At 48.7% G+C, this 16,742-nt stretch overlaps 1 protein-coding gene across 1 annotated transcript in view; it reads right to left on the reverse strand.

Annotated features, from left to right (window-relative positions):
• The window catches only part of P2RY6 (pyrimidinergic receptor P2Y6), a 28,046-nt gene extending 11,728 nt beyond the window's left edge, over positions 1-16,318 (reverse strand). Inside the window, exon 1 of the mRNA XM_038387892.2 lies at positions 16,099-16,318. The gene's annotated coding sequence lies outside the window, so the exon portion shown is untranslated. The remainder of the gene's footprint in view (positions 1-16,098) is intronic.
• Between the last annotated feature and the right edge of the window lie 424 nt (positions 16,319-16,742).

A 16,742-nucleotide genomic window follows, 5' to 3' on the forward strand; every position in this document is an offset into this window, starting at 1 on the left:
GTTTGATTACAAATATTTGCACCGTAAGAAAGATAAACAGAAGAAACATCATTTCAATTCACCTCGTTCACATATTGCAGCGCAATCTTTATCATACAAGGTGAACTTACAAATGAACGACTATGATGTTTGCATAACTCCCTTCAGCTGAGCGAGCCCTTGTTTGCAAGGGAGGGTGGATTTTACCTCAGGGACTCTGCATGCGGCCGGCGAGGAGAGGCTGAGTCTTTCAAGTTTTTTGTGCTGGTGACCCCATTTGGACTTAAAAAAAAGTGTGACCCCCCCCCACACACACCTTCAGCCCCGAGGGGCTTAGAACTTCAACTCCTCTCAGGGTAGAGGGCATGGGGCGTGGAGCTCCAGGCTTCAGCCCCCCTCAGGGTGTGGGGCTCTGGGCTCGAGCCCCGCTCGGGGCTCCAGGGCTGGGGCTTAAGCCCCCCTCCCCCCTGCCCCAGCTGCCGGCAGAGCTGTGGGCTGGGGTTTCAGCACCTTTCCCCCCCGAACTCTGGGCTGGGGCTTTAGCCCCATGCTGTTTCCCCCCCGCCCACACTTATGCGATTAATTGATAAAAAAATTAATGCGTTAACGCCTGCAATTAACTGAAAACAAAATTAACTGCATTTAATTGACAGCCCTAGTACAGTAGGAATATCTCACAGGTAGAAAATGAAGGACTAGAAGAACCATTGGAAGGGAGATGTATTTACAGAAAGCAATATAACCCCCATGACACCAGCTTGTTCGTCCCAAGAGCGCTGTTGCTAGTTAAACTGAGAGCAAAAAGCCCTCGCAGAAAGGAAGATTTATGAACAATTAGCCAAGAAGAATCTAGGTTGAATATCAGCAGGAACTTCCTAATGGAGAGCTGTAATGGGCCGTGGAACAGACTCCCAAGGGCAAGGGAAAGACACTCCATTGCGTGAGACATTTAAAACTAGAGCAGTCGGAGCATGAGCGGTAGAGTAACAATGCTGCCCCGGCCCATGGAGATGGACGAGAGCAGGGGTGTCCAATGCACTGAGGGGAGATGGTGGAATTCTAGGGTAATTATGGTGCCTGGGGCTGGAGCATCATTTCAGGTGTATATATTCCCCCCCAGCGCACCCTGCACACCCACTGGTGGCTGAAGGAGGTCTGCACAGAAATTGAGAGGACAGTACAGCCTGTTTGTAGCGACTGAACATTTACATTTAACATTAACATTACTGTTCGTGCAGGTGTTACCGCTGCAGTCATCATCAGAGTGAAAAGTCTGTTCCCCTTGTGGCCACTGTTGTTCCTGCCCTTTGTTTCTCTCCTTTCCCCGTCCTCCTTTCTGTTTCTCTCCTTCTCCCTGCTCTCTCTCAGTCTCATCTGTCCTATCCTCTGCATTTCCCCCCCTGCAGCAGCTCCCACCCTACCCACTAGAATGGACAGCGATTAATGAGTTCTCACAGACTTTAAGGCCAGAAGGGACCTGCGTGATCATCTTCTAGTCTGACCTCCTGCATTCCGCAGGCCACAGAACCCCACCCATCCACTGCTACAATAGACCCATAACCTCTGGCTGAGTTACTGAAGTTCTCAAATCATGATCGAAAGACTTCAAGTTACAGAGAATCTACCATTTACCCTAGTTTAAACCTGCAAGTGGCCCATGCCCCATGCTGCAGAGGAAGGTGAAAAACCCCCAAGGTCTCTGCCTATCTGACCTAGGGGAAAATTCCTTCCTGCCACCAAATATGGTGATCAGTTAGACCTTGAGTATATGGGCAAGACCCACCAGTGAGACATCTCGGAAAAATTTCTCTGTAGTAACTCAGAGCCCTCCCCATCTAGTGTCCTATCACCGGCGGTTGGAGATATTTGCTACTAGCAGTTGCAGATCCGTTATATGCCAGTGTAGGCAGTCTTGTCACACCGTCCCCTCCATAAACTTACCAAGCTCAGGCCTGAAGCCAGTTAGGTGTTTTACCCCACTGCTCCTCTTGGGAGGCAGCTCAAGCCTAAACTTGTTGATGGCCAGTTTATATCCATTTGTTCTTGTGTCCACATTGGTCTTAATTTAAATAACTCCTCTCCCTCCCTGGTATTTATCCCTCTGATGTGTTCATAGAGAGCAATCATATCTCTCTTCAGCCTTCGTTTGGTTAGGATAAACAAGTGAAGCTCTTTGAGTCTCCTCGCATAAGGCAGATTTTTCATTTCTTGGATCATCCTAGTAGCCCTTCTCTGCACCTGTTCCAGCTTGAATTTATCTTTCTTAAACATGGGAGCCCAGATCTGCTCAGTTAAAGTTGACGTGTCACTTAAAATCAGAGTAATAGGGGTCAGGGGAGTCCACCCTTCTGAGCCATTGTCTCAGGCTATCTGCAGATGCAGGCAAGCCGTACTGCATCCATTACGTTTGATTCACATTGGGAAGGGTCTCTCGGCAGCCAGGAGCACTAGAAACTTACTTTTTGTTTAATATTAAAGCTAAGCTATAGCATCTGACTGTGTGACTACACAATGGAGAACAGATCCAGCCTACAGGCCGTGTGTTGGACTCCCATCTAACAGTTCTGACCCCTCTACCTTGGATGATTTCCTTGTACAGTTCCTTTACAAGTTTTGTGTGGTGCCACTTTGTATGATATCAGGTAAAAGTGAAATTAACCAGGCAGATACAGCTTTCGTCTCACAACTATACAGCTGATATTCTGAGATACACATATGCATATGTACACACATGCATGCATAAAAACGTATGTTTTTATGCTATGTAGTATAATATACGGTTAACATAGAACTCCACCAGTGCAGGTGGTCTGATGCCTGAATTTCAGAGCTGCTGCACACTCCCTGTGATGTCTGTGTGAGTGATAGATTCTGCTCACCTCTGAAAATTAGACCTCTGTTGTTTAGGCACCGCAAGTTCGAACATTTTGCCTTAAGTGTGTATCCATATAATTTTATACACAGTGGACTAACTTCTGCTCTCAGTGACACTGATGTAAATCCAGAGTAATAACCAATGGAGCTACTCTGGGGTTCCTACAGGCTACCACTGCAGAATCTGGCCCCAGGCATATGCCACCACTATTCCTGTTGTTGCACCCATCAGCAGGGATTTATGAACGAGCGAGTGCCATGGGATCTGCACAGCCCTGGAGATTCCTGCCAGCAGATGAAGCCTTGGGAACATGGTCCTGGTTAGTCAGGCTGGCTGTCTCATTGCCATGGGAGCTCATTAACTGGTCCAAAGCGTGTCTTAGCCCTTGTCTATACTGGGGATTTTAGAATCATAGAATATTCATAGAATATCAGGGTTGGAAGGGACCTCAGGAGGTCATCTAGTCCAACCCCCTGCTCAAAGCAGGACCAATCCCCAACTAAATCATGCCAGCCAGGGCTTTGTCAAGCCTGACCTAAAAAACTTCTAAGGAAGGAGATTCCACCACCTCCCTAGGTAACCCATTCCAGTGCTTCACCGCCCTCCTAGTGAAAAAGTTTTTCCTAATATCCAACCTAAACCTCCCCCACTGCAACTTGAGACCATTACTCCTTGTTCTGTCATCTGCTACCACTGAGAACAGTCTAGATCCATCCTCTTTGGAATCCCCTTTCAGGTAGTTAAAAGCAGCTATCAAATCCCCCTTCATTCCTCTCTTCTGCAGACTAAACAATCCCAGTTCCCTCAGCCTCTCCTCATAAGTCATATGTTCCAGTCCCCTAATAATTTTTGTTGCCCTCTGTTGGACGTTTTCCAATTTTTTCACATCCTTCTTGTAGTGTGGGGCCCAAAACTGGACACCGTACTCCAGGTGAGGTCTTACCAATGTCGAATAGAGGGGAACGATCACGTCCCTCGATCTGCAGACAATGCTCCTACTTATACAGCCCAAAATGCTGTTAGCCTTCTTGGCAACAAGGGCACACTGGTGACTCATATCCAGCTTCTCGTCCACTGTAACCCTTAGGTCCTTTTCTGCAGAACTGCTGCCTAGCCACTTGGTCCCTAGTCTGTAGCAGTGCATGGGATTCTTCCGTCCTAAGTGCAGGACTCTGCACTTGTCCTTGTTGAACCTCATCAGATTTCTTTTGGCCCAATCCTCTAATTTGTTTAGGTCCCTCTGTATCCTATCCCTACCCTCCAGTGTATACCTTTCCTCCCAATTTAGTATCATCTGCAACCTTGCTGAGGGTGCAATCCACGCCATCCTCCAGATCATTAATGAAGATATCGAACAAAACCGCCCCAGGACCGACCCTTGGGGCACTCCGCTTGATACCGGCTGCCAACTAGACACGGAGCCATTGATCACTACCCGTTGAGCCCGACAATCTAGCCAACTTTCTATCCACTGACACAGCCACTGGCATAGGCAAAGCCACTACAGCGCATGATTTGTGCTGGTGGAGTTTGCCTGAAGCTGGAGTAAGGTGCACAGCCATAGGCATAGTTTGACTTCTATATTTTTGGGGGGAGGAGCAGTTCCAGTCAGGCCAATGGGGCCGCATGTGTGCGCATGGGGAAAATTCCGTGCCTGCCCAGAGGGGCACCATTTCAGATTTTTCTCGGGAGAGGAGGGCAACTTTAACCATGATTCCAGGGACTACATAGGCAACAGAAAACTAGGGTTTTTTTTTGCAGATAATAACTTAGAAATTAGACAGGAGCACTGTATCTAATTCCTATATCAAGAAAGAAAATTAAATGTTAGACCCACTCAGCTCTAATACTAACATGTTCTGTCATCTTGTGGTAAGTCTCTTAAGGGACACTGGTTAGGTTTAAAATTGTAATGTTTATTCTTACTCAGATACACTTACTGATGTTAGAAGTGACCATCATGATCATCTAGTCTGACCTTCTGCACCTTGCAGGCCACAGAACCTCACCCACCCACTCCTGTAATAGACCCATAACCTCTGGCTGAGTTACTGAAGTCCTCAAATCATGGTTTAAAAACTTCAAGTTGCACTATTTAGACATCATTTACACTATTTTAAACCTGCAAGTGACCCAGGCCCCATGCTGCAGAGGAAGACATAAAACCACAAGGGTCTTACCAATCTGACCTGGGGGAAAATTCCTTCACAACCCCAAATATGGCAATCAGTTAGACCCTGAGCATGTGGGCAAGACTCACCAGGAAGATAACTTGGAAAGAATTCTCTGTAGTAACTCAGAGGTCTCCCCATCTAGTGTCCCATCTCTAGCCGTTGGGGATTTTTGCTGCTAGCAGTTGCAAATTGGCTATATGCCATTGTAGGCAGTCCCATCACACAATCCCCTCCATAAACTTATCAAGCTTAGACTTGAAGCCAGTTAGGTTTTTTGCCACCACTGCTTCCCTTGGAAGGCTGTTCCAGAACTTCACTCCTCTGATGGTTAGAAACCTTCGTCTAATTTCAAGCCTAAACTTGTTGATGGCCAGTTTATATCCATTTGTTCTGGAATCCACACTGGTGCTTAACTTAAATAACTCCTCTCCCGCCCTGGTATTTATCTCTCTGAAGTATTTATAGAAAGAAATTATATTTCCCCTCAGCCTTCTTTTGGTTAGGCTAGACAAGCCAAGCTCTTTGAATCTCCTTTCATAAGGCAGGTTTTTCATTCCTCAGATCATCCTAGTAGCCCTTCTCTGCATCTGTTCCAGTTTGAATTCATCTTTCTTAAACATAGGAGACCAGAACTGCATGTAGTATTCCAGATGAGGTCTCATCAGTGCCTTGTATAATGGTACTCACACCTCCCTGTCTCTACTGGAAATACCTCGCCTGATGCATCCCAAGACCGCATTAGCTTTTTTCACAGCCATATCACATTGGTGGCTCCTAATCATCCTGTGATGAACCAATACATCCAGGTCTTTCTCCTCCTCTGTCACTTCCAACTGAGAAGTCCCCAGTTTATAGCAAAAATTCTTGTTGTTAGTCCCCCAAGTGCATGACCTTGCACTTTGCACTATTAAATTTCATCCCATTTCTATTACTCCAATTTACAAGTTTCTCCAGATCTTCTTGTATGATATTCTGGACCCCTCCATATTGGCAATACCTCCTAACTTTGCATGATCTGCAAATTTTATTAGCACACTCCCATTTTTTGTGCCAAGGTCATTAATAAAAATGTTAAATAAGATTGGTCCCAAAACCGATCCCTGAGGAACTTCACTAGTAACCTCCCTCTCGCCTGACAGTTCACCTTTCAGTATGATCTGTTCTAGTCTCCCCTTTAAACAGTTCTTTATCCAACTTTCAGTTCTCATATTAATTCCCATCTTCTCCAGTTTAACTAATAATTTCTCATGTGGAACTATACTAAATGCCTTATGACATCCATGTAGATTAGATCTACTGCATTTCCTTTGTCTAAAAAATCAGTTGTCTTCTCATAGAAAGATATTAGTAACTTTGTTACTACCTCTTGAATCTACACTTACTTTCTATCATTTAGACTATTTTTTGCAGTTCACCAAGCTTGGAACAGATCATTTAACTTTAGGAAACATCCTAACAGCCCTTTCTTATCTTAATCACCTGTTAATCACTGTGTTTATAAACAAAATTCTGACTCCCTGCCTCAGGGGCGCAAGCTGGGAGCAGTCTCCTGTCTCCTCTGCAGAACTCCTTATATTGCACACTTAGGGCTTGACTACACTTGCAAGTTAGAGCCCATTAAAGCAGCCCTGGGTGCCCTAACTCCTGAGGTGTCCACACTGGCAAGGCACATAGAGCGCCTGGACTCTGCAGCTGGAGCGCTCCTGGTAATTCACCTCCATGAGAAACATAACGCTTGCTGCACCACGGCTGAAATGCCCAGGTGTCAGCATGACTGTTATGAGTGTGTGTGGTGTGTGTGGGGGGGAAGGGGGTGGGGTGGGGGGAGGGCGGCCTGCTGCTGTCTGAACTTACAAGACAGCATGCTGACACACTCTCAGCCCCCCAAATCACACTCTATACCCCCACATACACACAACACGCTCCTTGTCACACTCCACCTCCCCTGCCCCATTTGTAAAGCATGTTGCAGCCACTTGCACACTGGGGTAGCTACCACAATGCACTGCTCTTTGTGGCGTTGCAAGGGCTGCTAAGGTGGCCATGCCAGTGTGCTTGCAGCTGACAGTGTGAACATATGGCAGCGTTTTCCCTGCTGCGGTCTCTGAAGGCCGGTTTAACTCCCAGCGCTCTACATCTGCAAGTGTAGCCATGCCCTAAGGCAGGGGAGGGCCAACCTGAGCCTGAGAAGGAGCCAGAATTTACCAATGTACTTTGCCAAAGAGCCACAATAATACATCGTCAACCCCCCATCAGCTCCCCTTCCCATGCTCCCAGCGCCTCCCACCCACTGGCAGCCCCGACGATCAGCGCCTCCTCCTCCCTCCCAATCAGCTGTTTCGTGGTGTGCAGGAGGGGAAGGAGCGAGGGCATGGCAGGCTCAGGGGAGGGGGCGGGAAGGGGTGGAGTGGGGAAGGACCTGTGACAGAGGCAGGGGTCAAGCAGAGACCTTCTCCCCAACCCCGGCACATTGGAAAGTTGGCGCCTGTAGCTCCAGCCCCGGAGTCGGTGCCTGTACAGAAAGCGACATATTAACTTCCAGAGCCACAGGTTGGCCACTGCTGCACTAAGGCCTTGTCTACACTGTCACTTTATAGTGCTGCAACTTTCTCGTTCAGGGGTGTGAAAGAACCTGCTGAGCGCTGCAAGTTTCGCGCTGTAACGTGGCAGTGTAGATAGTGCACTTCCCTCATGGGAGTGGTTTTTTTACAGCCACGTTAAAGCGCTGCCGTTGTTAGTCAAGATGTGTCCTAAGGCGGCCTGCCTGAGGCTTGCAGTTTGGGGGCGTGTGATGTTGCACTCTATCTGATTTTATGAAAATATGCTAATGAGTGTGAATATAATGTAACTGGAATATACTTCAAGCAAAAGGTCTCTTGTCATTACAAAGCTTATAATCTACTGAGTGTGGTCATCCTATTTGTATAAATGTATCACTCTTGTATCTGAACCGAGAAATATGAAATATAACCGAGGTCCTATTGTAGTTATGCAAAGTGTGGGCCATTAATGGTGGTTTGGAATCTTGATGGCTCCCATCAACGAGGACAATTGACTGTGGGTGGCTCTGTTTGCTTGCAGGCCTTCCTGTGAGTCAGGCTGGGAGGAAAGAGGACTTGGAGCATAGGCGCCGACTCCGTGGGTGCTCTGGGGCTGGTGCACCCACGGGGAAAAATTAGTGGGTGCTTTGCACCCACCGGCAGCCAATCTCCCCCGGCCCCGCCACATCTCCTCCTCTGCCTCCTCCCAGTGCGCCACGTCTCCACTCCTCCCTCCCCCCCAGCGCTTGCTGCTGCCAAACAGCTGTAGCAAGCGCTGGGAGGGAGGGAGGGGGGAGTAGCAGGAACGTGGCACGCTCAGAGGAGGAGGTGGGGAAAGAGGCGGGGCCGAGGCGGGGATTTGGGGAAGGAGTCGAATAGGGGCAGGGAGGGGGCGGAATTGGAGCGGGGACTTTGGGTAAGGGGTTGGAATGGGGGCAGCGGGAGGGGGCGGAGTTGGGGCCGGGACTTTGGGGAAGGGTTGGAATGGGGGCAGGCCAGGGGCAGAGGGGGGTCAAGCACCCACCGGCACCAGAAGAAGTCAGCGCCTATGGCTTGGAGTCTTACAGTGACATGTGATCATGTCACATGAACTGGAATCCATCTTTAACCTGGTGCTTTTCCATTTAGAGGGAGGGGTGGGAACCCAGAGAGGGACAAAGGATTCCTGCCTTGTGCAAAAGATATATAACAGGGTGGAACAGACCAAAGTGGACTGCAATCATGAGAAATCCCCTAGCTACGACCTGAGCTGGAACAAGCGCTGTACCAGGGGAAAGGATTGGGCCCAGACTAGGAAGGCATCCAGTCTGTGATAGACGCTTATTGAAACATTTGAGGGTGAGATTTTATCTGTATTCTGTTTTCTTACTGTACTAGGCTTAGAGTTGCATGCTTTATTTTATTTTGCTTCGTAATTCACTTTGTTCTGTCTGTTATTACTTGGAACCACTTAAATCCTACTTTTTGTGTTTAATAAAATCACTTTTTACATATTAATTTACCCAGAGTATGTATTAATACCGGGGGAATGGGGAGGGGGGGGAGAACAGCTGTGCATATCTCTCTATCAGTGTTATACAGGGCAAACAATTTACGAGTTTATGTTTTTACAGGGTAAAACAGATTTATTTGGGCTTTGGACCCCATTGGGAACTGGGCAACTGGGTGTTGGAGACAGGAGCCCTTCTTAAGTTGTTTTCAATTAAGCCTGCAGCTTTCGGAGGAAGTAGTTGAGACCTGGGTCTATGTTTGCAGAAGGCTAGCATGTCTGGCACAACCAGGCGGGATTCTGAAGTCCCAAGCTGGCAGGGAAAACGGGCTCAGGGATCGTCTCAGCACATCAGGTGGCAGCCCCTAGGGGGTTTCTGTGACCCAACCCGTCACAGGGGGCAGTGCCCCCCCCCACAAAATCCAGCCATGTGCACAGCTGCTTTCAATCTACATTAGGGGTTTTGAACTGGTGCTGCCGTAAAATGGCTGCAACTGGGGAAAATGCTCACTACTGCTAAGGTCTAAGAGCCCTCCCTGCTCTTTTAGCATAGGCAAGGTACAACAAGGGAAGAAGGACTGCAAAGAGGAAGTGATGAGATGCATCTAGGGCAGGAAGCACTTTGCACACATCTGCCAGCCATCAGACAGAACCCATCTGCTAAAGCGCACAGAGATCTTCCCGCCATTCTAGTCCTCGCTCTGTAGGGTACTTACCTAGCCGTCATCCTCACAGCATCTGAGTGCCTCACACTCTTTAAGGTCTTAGCCTCACAACACCCCTGTGAGGAAGGGCAGGGCTGTTATCCCCATTGTACGGATGGGAATGGGGACTGAGTTACTTGCCCAGGGTCAAACAGGGAGTCTGGGGCAGAGCTGGGAATTGAACCTGGGTCTCCTGGCTAGTGCATTAAATCCTAACTCCTGTCCTGCAGGAAGGGTGTCCAGCAGGAGCTGTGTCACTCAGTGAAATTCACCCCAGACTCTACCCTGTCCTGCTCCTTCTTGGCTCTGGGGTGGAGAGTGCACTTGATTTCCCCATTTGGGCCTCCTCTTTGGAACCCACCGGAGACTTCCCCCACTCCAGGCTGCTGGGAGATGGGCTCCATTGCTCTTCCTGCCCACCACCAAGCTCCACTGGCAGCTGGGAAGAGGAACTGCATTGTCTGTCCCCATCCTCCTGATGCAGAAAGGAACTTCATTCCCCCTCCCTCACTCTTCCAGCTCTTGTGGGCGGGGCAGGGAAGGGGACAGTCCCATCCTCCCTCTGCACCAATAAGCTTCATTATGCCATCTGCAGGTAGGCCCTCCTCTTGGAGCTGCTCCCCCTGATGGGGGATCCTATGCAGCAGGGGTCTCCAGTGCTGGGAGGAGGAAGGGGGAACGGATGAGGGGCTGGAGAGGTGCTTTCCCCACCCTGGGAGCCTGCACCCTGGGGAGAGGGGCAATGGGTGGTCCGGGAAAGGGTGACAGGCTGGCCCTGCATGTGGATGATACAAGGGCTGGGTCAGTTGGCTATACAGACATGGTGCTGTTATTGCAATGAGCTGAGCTACTGCAAGGCAGCTGGGCCTGGTGCCACCAATTCCTATTTCAATTCCAGCCTCTCTAGTGGCCGGGTGTTGGCTTTCACATCCCCTCCCCGACAGCCCAAGGCTGTGGCTCACCAGGGTCAAGAAGGAAACAAAAACAAATCCAATGAGAGGAAGAGCTCGTAGCCGCAGCCCAAGTGACTGTTCTGCTCCTGGGCTGAGAGTGTGTTTGGCATTTCAAGAACTGGCCGCTGCAGTCATTAGATTGGGGGAGAGGTGGCTGGGACTCCTGGGGGTTCAGGCTGCACCTCTAGCTCCTGAGCCTGGGTACGGCGGCAGCTGAGATTCTGAACAGGGAGTGTTTAAATCCCTAGCCCATGAGCATGCAGCTAAGGATGGTTTTGTGGCCGGAGCTCGGGGATCTGGCTTCTCTTCCCAACTCTGCCAGCACTGTACTTCTGTGGGTCCTTATGCAAATCACTCCACCTCTCTGAGTCTCGTTCCCCGCCCCCAAGAACATGGCTACTGCGGCTTACTTCTCCTGGGGGGTAATGAGGTTACACACGCTAGGATTTGCCAAGCGCGTTGACATCCCCCAGCAGAAGGTGCTATCTGTAAGTCAAAGCGTTATCGTCATTGTGAAGCCAGCACAGAGCTCTTTCTTGGGGGGCAGAGATCAAGACTAGCCGTGGTGCAGCAGGCCAGCCACAAAGGGCGTCTGCCAGTGCTGCACGGGGAGTTGGGCCAGGCCTGGGGTTGAGTATCCGCTATTAATCCCTTGCTCTCTCGCGCGCAGGTGCACGCACCATCCATTCCATTCCCCCTACGGGAGGCTGCTTGACGCCCCTCTAATAAGAGTTCTGTCATGGAAGGGTACCTCTGCACTGCATTAAAAGCCCTGTGGCACAGCTGTAGCTGGCCCGGATCAGTGGACTCGGGCAGCTCTGGCGGGGGGGGGAGGGAGAAATAGCAGTGTAGACATTCAGGCTCGGGCTGGAGGGCAGGTTCTGAAACCCTGCGAGGTGGGTGGGTCTTGGAGCCCAGCCCAAAACGGGCTACACTGCCAACTTTGAGTCCCGCAAGATCGAGTCTATGGCCCCAAGCTCAGAGACAGTGCTGTGGGTCTTTTACTGCAGTGCAGACGTACCCAAAGAGGCTCTTGGGATGCCCTGGTGACTATCTGGCCATCAGACTCCAGGGAGGGAAGGGGTAATTTCCCTGTATCTGATGGGCTCATTCAGTATCACCCCCATCAGACAGGATGTCTCCCTCCAGCTACTACAGAATACAGCAGTGCGTCTCCTCAGCAACCCAGGCCACCAAGAGCGCATCATCCCTGTCTTCTGCTCCCGACGGCTTCCTGAAGAGTCAAGTTCAAGGGCCTGGTCCATCTCTTCACAGTGCTCCATGGCCTGGACCCAGGGTGCCTAAGATTATCTAAAGCTCTAGGATGAAGACTATGGTCAACAACTGCCCCCTCTGGCACAGTGGAGCGCTCTGCAATAAGGGTGAAGCTCCCTAGGGGGGCTGATTCAAGCAGTGGAATGAACTCCAGAAATTAAGGGCTATCACAACCTCCCCATCTTCTGCTCCAGGGGCAAGAGAAAGTTCTCTGACCTGCCTTCTCTAATGTAAATGTAAAGAAACATGGACATAAAAGCCCTCCACTCTATGCACAATTCTTCCCCTGGGGGAGGGATACAGAGAGAATGAACCACATGTGACAAATGTCAGTTACATCACAAAAACGGCCATCCTGGGTCAGACCAATGGTCCATCTAGCTCAGCATCCTGTCTTCCAACAGTGGCCAATGACAGGTTCTTCAGAAGGAATTTACAGAATAGGGCAATTATCAAGTGAGCCATCCCCTGTCAGCCAGTCCCAGCATCTGGCAGTCAGAGGTTTAGGGACACGAAGGGCATAGGGGTGCATCCCTGACCCTCTTGGCTAATAGCCATTGATGGACCTATCCTGCTAGGAATCCTCTAATTCATTTTTGAACCCAGTTATCTTTTTGGTATTCACAACATCCCCTGGCAATGAGCTGACTGTGCATTGTCACATAATACATGACTGGAGGTGCTCAGATACTGTGATGATGAGGGCAGGATAAATACCTAAGGACAGAATAGAGAGAGACTAGAAATACAAAGCCCATTGTTTGCCCTTGGAAGGAGTGCACCAAATAAATCCTCAGGAGCTTCTGAAATGACACTGCATTCTACTATCATATACTTGGTCCAGCAGCAGTTTGCCCTAGTACATAGAGCAGTGGATGAAGTAGCAAGAAATGTGGGGCTCTATTCCCAACTCTGCCATTGACCACGGGCAAATCACTTCACCTCTCTGTGCTGCTCTTTCCCCTCTAATCCTTTGTCCGTTTAGACTGCTAGCTCTCCAGGGCAGGGACCGGCCCCTCCTACGTGTACTTACAGCACCTAGCATGATGGGGCCTAATCTTGGAGGGACTGAAACATTTCAGGAACAGAATCCATCCCTTGCTAGCCAGTGCCTTTAGGAGAAGCTTGTCTGCCTAGCACTGTCAGAGCTGCTCTGCTTGGTTACAGTGATGAGAAAGCTCAGCTGGTTGGAAAATTCCAAACCAGTTAAAGTTTTTTGTGAGAAACAGAAGACATTGGGGGTGGGGGGTGGGAGGCGGAAATGTTTCCCATTTTTGCAGCAGTTTTTGGAGATCCCAGTCCTGCTAGCATCAGCCCCAGCCTGCTCAGACAGCGTGCTCCTTGCCAGCTCCTTGCCAGCGTGCTCCTTCCCCCATGCATCTCAAGAGGGCTGGAGGGCATCCTGGTTCCCACGTGCTTTGCCCGGGCCAAACCCCAATACCAAGGTGCTGGGAATGGCGACAGGGTCACTGAAGCAGCAGCTGGGTCATAGGAAGCCTCCTTGTCGCCATGTTAATAAAGCTGTGTCAAAAGAACAATGGAAAGAAAGGACTTTGTGGCTGAGTTTATATCACCCATGCACCACTGTAGCAGAATAAAGCATAAGTAATTAGCTTACATTTCCAGAGCACCTTACAGCCTGCAGGATACTAGAGCTCTTTACCTCAGCCACCACCACTATGCAGCCACCTCTTGAGTGGAACGTGACAGCTGGTCAACACAGAGCAACACTAACCAGTTTACAACCAAAAACTAATATATAGGATGTCACATGGTCTGGTGGATTGGGCACAGGACTGGGAGTCAAGTGTGCTGGGTTCTACACCTCCCTCTACAGCTGACTCACTGTGTGACCTCAGGCACGTCGCTTCATTGCTATGTTCCTCAGTTTCCCCATCATTTCTCACCACACAGGGAGAATGATACTTCCCTTATAAAGCACTTTCAGATCTCACAGATGTATGCACGATGAGTGCAATTTTTAAAAGCTCCTAAGTGACTTAGGAATCCAAATCCCATGGATTTTCAATAATGGAGCTAAGTATATTAGGTATGACCATCCAGCTCCCAGTAAACCGCCTTTCAGTGGGACTTCGAGCACATCTACACAGCAAAAAGAAAACCCCCCACAAAACCTGCTGCAGTGAGCCTCCGAATCCGGGTCAAGTGAATCAGGCTTGCACTGCAGGGCTAAAAATAGCAGGTTATGTACACACTGATATTTCAGAGTAGCAGCCGTGTTAGTCTGTATTCGAATGACAGGTTTCAGAGTAGCAGCCGTGTTAGTCCAGCAACCATACACCACACAACAGAACCACTAACCCAGGAACCTATCCTTGCAACAAAGCCCGTTGCCAGCTGTGTCCACATATCTATTCAGGGGACACCATCATAGGGCCTAATCACATCAGCCACACTATCAGAGGCTCATTCACCTGCGCATCTACCAATGTGATATATGCCATCATGTGCCAGCAATGCCCCTCTGCCATGTACATTGGTCAAACTGGACAGTCTCTACGTAAAAGAATAAATGGACACAAATCAGACGTCAAGAATTATAACATTCAAAAACCAATTGGAGAACACTTCAATCTCTCCGGTCACTCGATTACAGACCTGAGAGTGGCTATCCTTCAACAAAAAAACTTCAAAAACAGACTCCAATGAGAGACTGCTGAATTGGAATTAATTTGCAAACTGGATACAATTAACTTAGGCTTGAATAGAGACTGGGAGTGGATGAGTCATTACACAAAGTAAAACTATTTCCCCATGTTATTTCTCCCCCCAGCGTTCCTCAGACGTTCTTGTTAACTGCTGGAAATGGCTCACCTTGATCATCATCACAAAAAGTTTTCCTTCTTCCCCCCCTCCTTCCTGCTGGTAATAGCTCATCTTAAGTGATCACTCTCCTTGCAGTGTGTATAATAAAACCCATTGTTTCATGTTCTCTGTGTGTATATAAATCTCTCCACTGTATTTTCCACCAAATGCATCCGATGAAGTGAGCTGTAGCACACGAAAGCCAGGGAAAGGCCCAGAGAAACTAAAGGTATGTCTACCTTACCCACCGGATCGGCAGGCCGTGATCGATCCAGTGGGGATCAATTCATTGCGTCTAGTCTAGACGAGATAAATCGACTCCCAAGCGCTCTCCTGTCAACTCCTGTACTCCACTTCCGCGAGAGGCGCAGGCGGAGTTGACGGAGGAGCGGCAGCAGTCGACTCACTGCAATGAAGACACCACGGTAAGTCGATCTAAGTACGTCAACTTCAGCTACATTATTCACGTAGCTGAAGTTGCATAACTTAGATCGATTTCCCCTCCCCCAGTGTAGACCAGGGTTAAGTAACTTGCCCAAGGTCACACAGAAAGTCTGTATCAGAGCTGGGAATTGAACCCAACTCTCCTGAGTTCCTGGTCAGTTCCTTAACCACTGGACCTCTTGCAATGCTCTCTGGTATTACTTCAGTTTGAGGCTGGCGTAACTCTGCTGGAAACAACAGCATTACCTACGGACAGAAGTGCGGAAACGCGAGTCATAGCTGCTGTTGTCGAGCTCCATCACTATCTCCTTCCTTTCAAGAATCTCCAAATATTTTTCCCATGCTAACCCTGTTTGCTGGAAATGGCTCACCTTGATTATCACCACAAAAGGTTTTCCTTCTTCCCCCCTCCTTCCTGCTGGTAACAGCTCATCTTAAGTGATCACTCTCCTTACAGTGTGTATGATAAAACCCATTGTTTCATGTTCTCTGTGTGTGTGTATATAAATCTCTCCACTGTATTTTCCACCAAATGCATCCGATGAAGTGAGCTGTAGCACACGAAAGCTTATGCTCAACTAAATTTGTTAGTCTCTAAGGTGCCACAAGTACACTGATATTTGTAGCCTCACAGTGCTGAGCTCTGAACTCACTGCTGTGGGGGCTTTTGTTTTGCTGTGCAGAAATACCCTATGTCTCCTGGGTCATTACAGGTGCTTTTGAAAATGTTACTCTGTATCCCTAGTATTACCACCTACCTATATAGCACAGAAGCCATTTCACATACCAGTCGGGTGGAATATCAAACATAAGAAGAGATAAAGAGATTGATAACTTACCAGTATTTTGAAAAAGTACCCATGAAGATTATTTTCCAGGAACAATATATAAAAGCCACACCCATACCATCTTCAGGCTCGTATTGCTAGTCTAATTTCTATGGATTTCTTTTCTAATCACTTGCTTTGTAGTGCAGAGCTTATGAATCCAAGTTTGCCAAAGAAAAGCCCGTCGTTCAGCCCCTGAAAACATGGCCAGCATCTGAGAGTTTTGCTAAGTGATTTTTCTGTTGTGGCAAGACTTCCTTTTATCATTCAAGCAGCATAACGAAACATCACAGGAAAGGAAACAGAAAACGCTTGCCCATTTGGCATAGAACACAGAGCCTGCTGCTCTAAAAGTTGCATCAGCATTTCTGTAAGGCAGCGCGAATATCAGCGGTTTTGTAATAACGATAATGAAATTTTGCTCTTCTCTTGCAGCATCCAGGCAAGGAACTCTAAGCACTTAAATATTCTAAGCACTTGAATACACAATTTCTTATGCATGTCAGTTACAGCTTTGAGATCAGGCCCGACAGACCCATTTCAAAGGTGGGGACACTGAGGCAGTGAACACCCATGTTTTCATAAACAGCCTCTAATGTTGGGTGCCCAATTTGAGGTGCCCAGGGCCTAATTTTCAGGGGTTCCATAGTTCCAGC

Source organism: Dermochelys coriacea, chromosome 1 (genome assembly GCF_009764565.3).
Source record: "Dermochelys coriacea isolate rDerCor1 chromosome 1, rDerCor1.pri.v4, whole genome shotgun sequence".
In the NCBI taxonomy this organism is placed as follows: Eukaryota; Metazoa; Chordata; order Testudines; family Dermochelyidae; genus Dermochelys; species Dermochelys coriacea.